Below are 12,015 nucleotides of genomic sequence, written 5' to 3'. Positions count from 1 at the left end.
TTTTGAAATTCGAACAAGTTTTTGTTTGAGATTTGGTTAGTTTAAATTTTGCTTCAAACTGCAAACAACTCATTAGTGCTATTGGTCCACTTTGTTTGATAATTGACGGATAGTGAGCTATATAGTGAACTTTATTTATAGGATTAACATCGGTGAAATATTTTTTGAAGTTGTTGTAAAAGTTATTAATCGAAAAATCTAGTTGTTCAATCATATTCAACGTTAATGAATTTGAAAATGAGAAGAAAGTGATTTGCAAAAGATCGGAAATAATTTCTTGAATATTTTTCGAAATTTTGTCTGAAAATATAAAAGGAAATGCTCGCAATAGTAACCAAGTTTGAGATGCTGACTGACTAAGAGTGTTACTTTTAGTTTTGAGAGTTTGTGACTTGAAATTTCCACATGGTTTGTCTTTCTTTTCAGCGGTACCGTAGTCAAATCGTAGAATTCGCTCATTAACCTCAACATCGGTTATAATTTTAATGCCATTGACCATATCATTCAGTATCCTTTTAAGACACATGCTAACGACACCTTCAAGCAAGTCGTGCATGGGATCGAAAGTCATATTTTCGGCGATATTAAAGTATCGGAGGCTGTTTAATACCGGTGACACACAAATGCCACATTGTGCTGGTTTTAAAACATTGTTCTTAATTGCATAAAGGTCTGATACAATGCTGTCACGCGTTCTCAATGGATGAATGGCTCCAAATAATCCTTGATGAAAGGCGTCTCTTGTAATATAACATGCTCTGCAGAACAAATTGGACTGTGCTGGCATCATTCCGAATAAATCGTGCATAGCCGCCGTATCTCCAATAACGTGTACAAGAGTAGCTCTAAGAGTGAATGTCTCGTGTCCTTGGACTTGAATTGCAACTCCTGACTCCAAATCTTGTAAATCCGTTAGAAGAGGCTGAAGAACTTTTTGCAAACCATATTTTTTTATCAGATTGGAACGAATCATCAGTTATGTAGACTCGATTAAGGCTGGAATTCAACTTTGAATCGAAGTTTTGTATCTTGAACGTGAAGTTCGTTACTTTGTTTTTCCCTTTTCGGGATCCTAGTGGATTGCAATATTCGACTTCATCAGAATGTAATTATAGTCGCAACGCATAGGGGTAGTGTTGAAGATATGGATGAGTTTGGAATAATGTTCCATCTTTGAAAGTGTTCACAATATTCTTATTTGATTTTTCTTCCTGTTCAACCATCCTTCTTGCTAAAGGATTACGCATTATCAATTCCAAAGTGTCTTTTATTGATATGAAGTGAAAACTGTCTTTGATATTGGTGGTTCTTTTAACGGAACATAGCTTTCGTTTCCCAAGTTTACTTTTTCCAATTTCATATCTGAACGTAGAACTTAGTCGTTCAGTGTTTAAGACAATCTCTTTCGGCTGCGGCACTTTGCTCGTTAATTGCCCTGAGAGATAAACTAAGTTGTCCTCTGGGTGTTGAACATCTGCAAATAGATTCGGTATTGCCAGATTATTGACCAAAGCTACGACATCTTTGTCATTAATCGATACATGCTTTGAAATCAAGAATTTCTTCATTTCGTTTAGAGCAAATTTTTGATAACTCTTCAACAAACTGGAGCATAATGCGATACATTCCTGTATTTTAATTTCTGGAATCGACACATCACATCGAAGCTCTGTTATTTTAGTTGCTGCATAATGAATCAGCTTTTCCTTTGAAAAACTTTCGCTTTGTGTTTGATCAATAGTCTCACACTCAGATGGATTGTTCGCGTCCATAAAATCATCACGATCAATGTTCGAAGTATTGGAAGTCTGATCTCTGTTAGGATGATTTTTCAGAATGTGTTTTTTCAAGGATTTGAAGGTTTGTTGAATGCTTCCACAACAAAGGCACTTTAAAGGTATGTCATTTCTTAATGTTGTATTTAATTTGTGTACTAATTTTACGTGGCTCTTGAGCTCGTTCACATATCCACTGATAAGTTTATCACATCCAGAGACAGGACAATGCAAACCTTCAATGTAATAGAAAAAATTGAAATGATTCAATGCAATAGAAAAAATTTAAGTATGCAGAATGACTCTGTTCTATACAAAAAATAATGCAAAATATATATTTTTTTCAAATCAGATAATGGCATTGCTCAATATCGATGCTTTATTAGCAGAAGAATAATTATTTTTTTAACTTTCAATTGTTGAAACATACCGACAAGTATTCCAAACGATTCCTGGTCCAATGTTTGTTTAAGCTCATCCATTTTTTTTTCACCTGAGCTTTGCTATTGTTAATATAACAAATTTCAAACACCGTGATATACACACCACGCTTTTAAAAAATCTTAAGCCGCTAGAAACTTTTCAACCAATAATGAGTTGAATTTTACCCATTTTTTTTCGAGAAACAGTAATACTGAGACGAGTATTTTTGTACCCATTTCTCGATTGGAAAAGTACTCATTTTGTGACAGCTAGCTGTTTAAAACTTGTTCTTCGAGTAAAACAATAGCAGGTTTCATTTGTAGAAAAGACACAATCATCACTTTAATTATGATAGAAAAAACAGATCGAAAGTTCCCGCTCAGAGATGCCAGGTAAAAAATTAAAATATCTGCAGACAGGGTTGCAAAAGTCTGTATATTCGAAAAAAAATCTGCAGTCAGAAAGTATGTCTTTATTTCTGTCTACAGTATGATACGCTAAATTGACTTGGCGAGCAAAAAAAAAGGTCGCGGCAATATCAAAAATCTGTAAATTTTGATGAAAGTCAGCGAAAATCTAGATTTACTAAAGTGTGCACAACAAAAAAATGTCTGCAGAACTATGTACGAAATCTGCAGATTTACAGACAGGCAGATCTGGCATCTCTGTTCCCGCTTGTACGGAATTCTAGCAGCTGACAGAAGCGGCAGCTGTCAAAACAGTACAGGAAACATCTTGTCATATTGTTGTTGGACATGTTCGGCAATCTCCTATCCAGTCAACATCGGCATTCAGTATGAATTCTAAACCAACAACCGATTCCGACCCGGATTTGGACATCACTCTGACTTCTGAATCGAATTTCAGACGAGTTCCTTATTGTTTCTGTGGATTCTAAGTAGAGAAAAATCTATAGATCAGCTAAATATCTTTTTAAAAATCGTATTATAAGATGAAGATGCAGGTATTTTTTTTTTTCAAGATAAAGATGAAAACGAAAATCAAGTCGAACCGATTTTGCTAGTCTTGTGCATGGTAACAAGCCAGTTAAAACAGAACCATTAATCTGGCAACATTCTCTGCCGGAAACGGCTCTTGCACACTAAGATTTAATTCCTTTGTTCGGTAATATTTTTGACGAGAAATTTCGGTTACGTAAAGAAATGACCGATATTTCGGTACATGAGTTTCATTTTACAATAATTATGCAAATTTTTACCGGAAGATCAGTTTGACGACAATTTTCATCACAGAATTTTGTACATAGATATACAATTTATACCATACCGTATGGTGAAATTATCTTCCAATAACCAATAACTTCTGTGAAAACTGATCACACTTAAAAAATAATACGGAGTTCGGTAAAACAAATTACCGAATATAACAAGTAATACAAAAAAAACGGAAGGATCCGTGATTTTTTTTAAAAACGTCTATCGACTTAACGAATTCTGTAAATTTCATTACCGGACTAGTCCGTATTGGAACATATTACTGAAATCTGTAATCATATTTACCGAAAGTGTTGAATAAACAAAGAATATTGTATTTTCCCGCGGAAAAAGTTGTTAGTCTCAGTGCAAAGTTGTTAAACTCAGTCTATTAAGATGAGTAAATTGAAAATTGTGCCCGTTAAAATGGATGACATCATTCAACGCATGAAAGATCAGGAGTTATACTATCTAGTTATGTATGAAACTACATATATAAATGCAGGATTCAAACGATTGCATAATATGCAATGGAATGTACAGAACTCCTGTTCTGCTATAGTTAAGATCAGCTTTCAAAATATTAATGGAAACATACATTGTTTCCAATATTCCATTAGCGCCATCCGATAAAAAATTTTGTTTATTCAATGTGTTGTACTGGGAATAGGTGCACTTGTCACCACTGGAACAAAATTTCTACATACCCGCTTAGAAAGAAAACGTTCAACGGTGGTCCTTCATTGGTCCAATACGTTGGATCATTGGTCCAATACGTTGGATCATTGGTCCAATGAAAGTCCAATCAATCGTTCAACGGGAGGCGAACACGGGACCTTCGTTTGCCGATTTTGAAACAGACCGTTGAACCGAATGCCATTTTTTCGTTCAACAAACCCGGCAGACAGAGGTCCATTGTTGAACCATTTTAACATGAGGAGTTGGAGCCCCGTTGGACTAGTTTTACTGCAGAATATCTGAAGTTTTTTCAACTTATTTGTTTAAACTAACAATACATACCTGCACAATACTTCTACTTCACGTAAAATAACAACAAATTTTCTTTCTATGGAAAGGTAACACTTAATTTTCACACTATTTTTGCAAGATAAAAAACAACAACAAACCGTTCCAGCAAATTGAACGAATATTTCGTGCAATATATATCGTTCAACAAGCGCTCAAGAATCAACAAAATTGAACGGCCTGCTGAGAGGGATAGACTTCATAATTAAGCCCCACTTGCACGAAGCGGGCAGATTTCCCCCCCAGACGGCTACCTATGTCTGCCAGCCATTTTTGCCAGAATTCTGCCAGAATACCGGCAAAAGTCTGGCAACAATGCAACAACCGTTTCCGGCAGAAAATCTCGCCTAGCGGTTATTAACGGTTCTTTTTCTGTCGGATTCTTGCCATACAAGATTGGCAGAACCGTTTTAAATCGGTTCTACATTTTTAGCGTCTTGGTTTTATTTTTTCAATAAAAAGTACATATGAAAGGCAATAAGCTATTGCCCTTCATATTTACTAATGATGGAAAATGTTATTGTCAATAACATTGCTTTCTCACTGCCAAACATACCCATAATTTAATTTTATTTACCTCGTCTCAAGATTCGTTTCTGGTAAGTACATGCGGGATTGACGAATATCAAATGAAGTCGAATAAAAAAACAAGAAAGATGGAGGAGGGAAATAAACAAGATACGTGCGGCGAGATAATGACGCAATTTCGCCTAGACAATTTTGACAGCAGCTGGAATGCAGCCAGCCTTCTGACGGTTGCCAGAATTCCTCACAAGCGGGGCGCTATGTCTTACTGATTTTGTCATTAGTTTGTGAAGCATTTACAAAAACAATAAATGTTTTTTCTAACAGTTAAAAAAAAACATGTTAACAGTATATTTAATATATGTACAAAAATACAGATATATTTTACAGAGCGATTCGGTAGATTTGACGTACATTTTAACTGGAATGTTCGGTAATATTTGACAGCTTCATCTTTTTTCGAACTACAGATTCAACTGTATCATTTATAGAGCAGTTCGGTACATTTGACGTTTAATATGGCACTTAATTTTACTGAAATGTTCGTTAATCATGACAGCTTAGCTATTTTCGGATTACAAATTAATTCGGTAAGCACATTTTTACCGAAATCATTACCGAACGTTCAGCTGTTGAAATTTCGGTAAAAAAAAAGTACCGCGTTCTGTAATATACTTTAAGTGTGTCTGTTTCTAAATCGGCAAACAAAAGTTCCGTGATGGCCTCCCGTTGAACGTTGTTTATTGGACATTCATCGGACCAACAGTTCAACGAATTGGACCAACGGAGGACTTCCGTTAAAAGTTTTGTTTTCTCAGAGGGTAGGTTAGCAGCCGCTCAACGCTCAACAAAATCTAACCACTTCCATAATGGGGTGACGTCGCACAGATCTACACGTTAATTATTGAAAATAACTTAATATTAAAAGGTTTCTGCTCAGTGGAGGTGTTGCGTGCAGAATGTTTATTCTTACATTAATTAATTATTCAGTATATTTATTCAACCCAATCCATCATCTTGAAGAAGGAAATCAATTAATCAATCGACCCGGCATTTCGCAAAATGAGTTTGTTGTATTTGAGCTACCGCAGAATCCTGCGGTAACCCAAGAAAATCCTTGTCGATAGATAGACGAAACGAGCGCTATCCCTTTTCCAACATCAGCATCCTTTCCCAACAAAATCCAGTGTTAGTTTTTCATTCGCCAGACAGCTCAATTCATCCGGTTGACTTTTATTGGTTGCCATTTCACACATCCGACCATTCCTCTCGAGTTGGTAATTAAATTAAAATCCAATTTTTCACTCTCCAAACATGCTTCGAACAAGTTCGCTCATATCGATACATCACTTCGTATAAGAACCGTATTCCGGAAGACACCGAAAGACAGTATGACCGGAATATATTCGTTTAATTAATCGACAAAGTTTATAAGAAATAAATCTATTTCCGTTTGTCTTTTGAGTCTTTCGGTTTCTCTCTGCCAGTGTGCGGTGGTGGCTTCCGTGCGACGGATTGATTCGATGTCTTGCCGGTCTCAACCACACAGGCAGGCAGGCAGGGAGGATTGTGTCGTCCTTTTGGAGTTCATACCTAGCCACTTGTGTGTGCTTGCTCTTCGGGCATCATCTCGAACTCAGCTCCATTGTCTTAAATACGACTTCATATACACTTGCGGCGGTACACAAGGGAACGCTGGCAGAGATACGTAATCTATGTAATTGACTTTATGCTATACTACAAGACCACCAATAGGGAGCCGGTGGACATAAGTGGCGAATGGTGAATCGCAGACAACGTATATTACCTTCCGGAAATGACGACAAAAAGTTGGACTCTATCTTAGATATTCGAGTCGTCTCGTGGGGGGATGAGCAGCCAACGGAAAAGCCTGGTCCGTTGACTTTGCCTGCCGGATGGGTATTAAGTTCCAGTTTCAAGTGTCATCGACTGTGTATATCGACAGACTGGGAACCCCAGTGGAAGAGCGGAGATGCCGGATCATAGTACTCATTATGGTCAATGAGTTGTGTGATGTTCTTGGAGGACACTTGTGGGCTTGGCATCAACGAGCTTGTGTGTAATTGGTTTATGGTGAGTATTAATATTGGAAGCTTAATGCTATTGTACAATGGCTTTGACTAAGCTACGATAAAGACGAGAGATATTGAAAACCCGCTATCCAGATTGCTTCAAAATACACGCAAAATAGTTTAACTATTTGTTTGTCAATAACTAAAACTTTTAGGGGTGGTGAGCTTTTAGATGTCATCTCTATCTAATCTCCCAATCATCGGTGCATTAAATTGCCTCATGCTTTGTTTAATATTTCGGTTCATATCTAGTAAATTAAAGCACTGTTTGGAGGATTCTGATACCGAACGGGTAACCAGTTTGTGCTAAGCGTGCATGACTGTTTCCAATTTGTCGTTCATTTGCGTTCGGAATCCCAGCGAAGACCTGGCATAATGGTGCAAAATTCAACGCAATTTTTTCAAATTGCATTTACTTCACGTTTGGTTATCGGTTTGTGTTGAGCTACATGGCGGCATCAACAGTTCCACATAGATTGCTAATACACTGATGAGTCGCAGACGAAATGTGAAGGTATGTCAGTTGATTCCATAAATCAAAAATTCACAACTTCAGTGTTGCTTCCCATGCTACCAAAATGCAGCCAACTTTCGGTCGAAGGACAGAATTCTTTATTATGATGAAAAAATTCATCTGCTATGAGAAAAAAAGATTCACAAAATAACTTTTTTCGCGAAGCTTCTATATTCAATTTGTTTATAAGCAAGATATTTGAATTCCTTCGAAGACCACATCGAAAAGCCCTTTGCATCCAGCGCCTCTTGGAAAAAAAAACCGTATGTCTTAAAATCACCTAGCTTGACAACACTTTCAAACTGTTTTTATCATAAATTCAATGCAAACATTTCTGCTGACTCTTCTTTAAGCATTTAGATATTCAAAGTCGCGTGATCAAAACCAAGGAACAATCTCAATTACTAAGATCGCTTAGGGGAAGGGGGGGTATAAGGGATAAACAGTTTCGGAAAATCATTTTTTTGAATTTTCTTGTAGTTTGACATTTCAAAAATATTTACACAATATTTTGAACTCAATCGGAACAAAACTGTCAAAATACTGCGCCTCAGGGTGGCGCCTCTTTTATCTTTCTGAAAAACCGATTTTTCGAAGTCCGTGACCACGATCCTGAACCTGAAACGAATCTTCTCAAACTTGGGACATATTTTCTTGGTATAAAATGGCTCACCCCTACGTTCCTGAAATTCTTCCATTTTCATATAATGGTAGTTTTTCTCCTCAAAATTGGTGGAGACTTTAGCGTAAGATCGCGTTTATTTTTTTTTTTTTTTTTGCTTAAATATGCAACGAACTGTTAAAAAATCAAAATAATAACTTGAGAACGACGGGAGGGGAAGAAAAAATTTGTACTTCAAGTAAATTTAAGAACATTTTTTGATTCAGATAATTCTACGCCAAATTATCGTGTTCACCGCGCAACGTGATTCTCAAAAGAGGTTTTGGGGAATGCTCTGTCGCCGCCTTATTTTTCAGTATTATTATACGGAAATTCAACTAAATATCATGAAAATGATGATTTTTCATGTAAAAAAAGTTTGTATAAATTTTCCGAAAAAAATAACAAAAAAGTGTTTTTTGCTTCAAGTTATCTCTTACCTTACTCTATCAACCCGATTTGACAGTGACACTATGAATGTCATTGAATTTTTGATCGTTTTAAAAACGTGTTAGTGTAAAAGTCATGCAACTTACGCCAATTCATTAAATTCCAGACAGAGGAATGGACAATGCTGACTAAAATAGACCTTTTTATTTGATCCGAACAAATCTCAACAATTTGTGTTGGAGTTCTAAAAAAAACTGATCATTTTATAGATCATTAAAACCTAAAATCTTGGAGATTTTAATTAATATATTCCAATAAAAAATAAACGCGAAATCTTGTAATTTTGCGAAGAAAAAAATAAACGATTTGAAAATTCAGTTTGCTTTTTCCAAAGACCTCAGCAGGGAAGAGAAATATCAAATTCGTGCGCGCCAAAATAGCAGCACTGCGCATCCATACAATTGACAGGATATGTTGAATGTGATGCCGTCCAATGGCGTTGCTGAACTGAAGATTGATTTCACTCCAAGCTGACAGGGTCTGCTTTTTCTCACTCAATTGCAATAGATTTCCGAACCAATCGGTTGAAGGTTGAAGTTCATTCGGAATCGGTTGTTGCACTTTAAACCGCATTGATTTGGATTTTTAAAATGAAACATAAAATTCTGAATAAAAAATAAACTTATTTGCCTTCATATGTACTTTTTGTTTAAAAAATAAAATCAAGGTGCTAAAACTGTAGAACCGATTCAAAACGTTTCTACCAAAAGTGTATGGCAAGAATCCTGCAGAAACAGAACTGTTAATAATCGCTAGGCGAAATTTGCTGCCGGAAACGGTTGGTGCATTGTTGCCAGACTTTTGCCGGAATTCTGGCAGAATGCCGGCTAAAATGGCTGGCAGACATAGCCAGCCGTCTGGGGGGAAATCTGCCAGCCGCGTACAACTGGGTTTGATTACTTTTCGAGCAAGATCAAAGCCTGCATTGTGTATCGCTAGAACAAAAGAATGCAGATATACCAAAGCAAGTAGAACGACGAATGCCTGTACCTAGGGATCAGAGATGCCAATTCGTCAGATTTGTCTGTAAATCTGCAGATCTCGGACATAACGCTGCGGACATTTTTTGTTCTGCAGACTTTTGAAAATCGAGCTTTTTGCAGACTTTCGGTCAAAATTTACAGACTTTTGAAATTATCGCGACCGTTTTTTTGCTCGTCAAGTTAGTATGCGTATCATACTTTATAAAGAAATTGCTGCCAGCAAGACATACTTACTAACTGCAGTTTTTTTTTTCGGATATACAGACTTTTGCAACCCTGTCTGAAGATATTTGAAATTTTTACCTGGCATCCCTGCTAGGGATATCGGAAATTTTGAATTACTCGATTATTTAATAATGGTGTATAATTTTGAAATTAATCGATTTAAATTTACGAAAACTGGATTTTCGAGAATCCGCAACCCGGATACGACATTACCTAATGAAACTATTCTAGTTTTAAGTTAGTCGTTATTTAAGATTAGAAAATACCCTTGGCATCTTAGAGCTTAAGCGTTCCTTAAAATTATTCACGCTCGTTCAATATTACTCTAAAGTGAGTACAATTTCACTTACTTTCGTTAAAAGTGGCACTACTCTATAGTGAGTAAAGCTTTTTTACTCACTTCTGAGTAAATATGGTAGCTGTCAAATTCTGAGTAACATTTACGCAGTGGTACAAATGGGAAAATTAGCTCGAGTGAGTAAATGTCACTCTATATCATTCGAATTGTCTAAGGAATTTTTTGCTTTCAACAAAACTGCGTGTAAATTAAAAACAATGCAACTATTGTTTTTAAATAATTTCTCAAAAGTTTTCTTTTTTTATATTTTGTAGTTTTTCGATTGAAAGTAATTATAGAAACATGTCAAAATAAAGGAAAAACATCTTCAAATTAAGAATGTAACTCTTAGGGTTAATAGAAATTAATAGAACTTGAGTTTAAATACAGCTAGCTGCCGGGCACTTATTGAACTCATGAAAAATATTTATTTAGTTACTTCAGAGTAATCGGGCTTCGGATCCGTTTCACGTCTTGTCGATGTACCGATACTGGAAGCGAAATCGACAACACTTTTTACATCAGAAATGTCTACGCTATCATTTTCCGACAGATGTGAGTTTATTATATGCCGTTTCAGAACCTTAAAACTTCTGTATACAATTCCACATTCCGATCAATTGAACGGCAGTGCTTCAGAGCTTCGTATTTAGTTTATGAATTTGTTGAAAATGAGCTTTTAACTCTATCGCGTATCCAGGAACGAAGGTTGCACAAATGTGGCAGCGAAAACCTTCAATCATGAAAATAGCAAATTTTCATACAACGTTTTCAAAGCACTGTGAGTAAAACTTGTTGTCAATTTAGAAACTGAGTAGAAGTTACTCAGTCTTCTAAATCAATTTTACTCACTTTTTGAAATTTGAACTAAATAAGCAAAAGTGAGTACAAATTACCCACTTGAGAGTAACATTGAATGAGAGTGTATTAAATTATTGAGTTAAAAATCGGGTCGATGATCGTACCGATACGGGTCGACAAAATCTACCGGGTTATAGAGTTTTCTATTATATTCCCACTTGTACGCGACGTGCAGATTTCCAAGAGGCTGGCTATGGCTACCCTCTCAGCAGGTGGTCATATTTTGTTGGACGTTGAACGTTGAACGTTTGTTGAACGGCATATCGCACGAAATAATCGTTCAATTTGCTGGAACGGTTTGTTGTTGTTTTTCCCTTGCAAAAATAGTGTGAAAATTAGGTGTAACCTTCATATAGAAAGAAGATTTGTTGTTATTCTACGTCAAGTAGAAGTATTGTACAGGTATGTAGTGTTAGTTTAAAAAAATAAGTGGAAAAAACTTCGGAAAGTAAAACTAGCCCAACGGGGCTTCAACTCGTCATATTAAAAATGACTCAACCGGGACGAAAAAAAGGTATTCGATTCAACGGTCTGTTTCAAAATCGACAAACGAAGATCCCGTGTTGGCCTCCCGTTGATCGATTTATTGGACATTCATTGGACCAATGATCCAACGTATTGGACTAACGAAGGACCACCGTTGAACGTTCTTTTCTAAGAGGGTTTGCAAAAGTTTGGCAACAAAGCAACAACCGTTTCCGGCAGAGAATTTCGCGTAGAGTTTATTAACGGTTCTGTTTCTGTCGGATTCTTGCCATACAAGATTGGCAGAACCGTTTTGAATCGGTTCTACACTGTTTTTCGTGATGTAAACAAACTAATTTCAAATTTGTGCATTTGGTGTTGTAAGTGAATTGTCAGAAAGGTTCATAAATAATAAAAAAAGAAGCACTATAGATTCCTGAAATGTCAATCCAACTCAAAACGC

This window comes from Malaya genurostris, chromosome 1, assembly GCF_030247185.1.
Source record: "Malaya genurostris strain Urasoe2022 chromosome 1, Malgen_1.1, whole genome shotgun sequence".
Taxonomy (NCBI): domain Eukaryota; kingdom Metazoa; phylum Arthropoda; class Insecta; order Diptera; family Culicidae; genus Malaya; species Malaya genurostris.
The sequence above is the reverse complement of the archived record's forward strand: the minus strand, read 5'-3'. Positions refer to the sequence as shown.